This window comes from Phaenicophaeus curvirostris, chromosome 9, assembly GCF_032191515.1.
Source record: "Phaenicophaeus curvirostris isolate KB17595 chromosome 9, BPBGC_Pcur_1.0, whole genome shotgun sequence".
In the NCBI taxonomy this organism is placed as follows: Eukaryota; Metazoa; Chordata; class Aves; order Cuculiformes; family Cuculidae; genus Phaenicophaeus; species Phaenicophaeus curvirostris.
The window spans coordinates 6,197,918-6,199,253 of NC_091400.1; positions in this window are offsets into that span (position 1 = coordinate 6,197,918).

Sequence of the window (1,336 nt, forward strand, 5' to 3'; positions counted from 1 at the left end):
CTTGTGTATGTTAAGTTTTTGGGTTTGGTTTATATTGTCTTTAGAGTATTCCACTGAGATGGAGTAAATATTACTAAGTCATATTTGAGCTGCAAATTTCAGAAGTATGAGACAAAGCAATTCTTTGAAGCCATTCTTACTACTTTTTCCCCTTTTTTGTCCATTGCCAATGCCAGCAGGAAACTGCCCCAAATCTGTGCTTGTCCAAATTCATAGTGTTCTAGTTACTGAACAGAAAACAATGCAAGTATTGGAAGATACTGAGAAGTCACAAAAGACCCTAGAACTGTGTCAAGACAAATTGCAGCCCTCTCCTGGCATGCTGGCAGTGTAACAGTTCCTCCATCATATCCCTTCAGCCTGAGACCGGCATAACTTGAAGCAAGTGACAGTCACCAGTCAAAATGTGAATCTTTGCAAAAATCCAAGGCAGTAGGAAAAGAGGTATTGAATAATTTCATGTGTTATTCTGGAAAGCTTAAGGATTTACCATGAATGTTATATTTTTCAGATAGCAAAGCAGTTGTAAAACCAAAATAATTGGTGTTTCAGTAGTGTATTTATAAAAGGAATGAAATAACCTCAAACTGTATCTTGTGTAACTTTAAATAGTACATTGAGAAACAGCCTGTGTACTGCATTTACTCTGTAGGGCACTTTCAGCGAAGCAGAAGAATAAAGCTCTCTGATAGATTTTTTTCATCCGCCAGCACCCTTGCTCCCCACTGAGAACTTGAGGATGTGCAGGGAAGGAGGGAGTGAACTGACTGCAAGCCTCCTGAACTGAGAAGTGCATGTATTTGCCATACAAGGCAGGGTAAGAGAAGGATACTAAAGTTGGTATGGATGCAGCTTCCTCAGGGAGTGATAATCATGTAGGAAATGAGTACCAGCAGTAAGCTGAGCCAGAAGGAGGAGGATGTTGTATCTGACATAACAAAGCTTTCTATAGTTATAGAGTCCCCAGCTATGCAGTAGGCTTCTCTCAGTGAAGAGAGGGATGAGTACAAAACATGAAACAGTTTTGAAACCAAAGTAACCCCATTATCCCCAAAATTTTTAGCATGGGAATAGACTCCATGTTTGAGAACCTTGAAGAATTTCAGATTTGTCCTCTGCATATGGAGCTCTGAATAGGCATTTGGGGTGTCTGCAGAGTGAAGCGCTCCTGAGTTACTCACAGGTGAAACTAGTGAGTTTGAAGTCCAGAGGAGGACCTAGAGAATCTAGCCGCAGATTCATACTTTCGTTTACTGATGCCATTTGATCCAGTGCGTCTAAGGACACACTTGAAGTGTCTGTAATCTATGACCACCAGATACATAGCTCGCCTGTG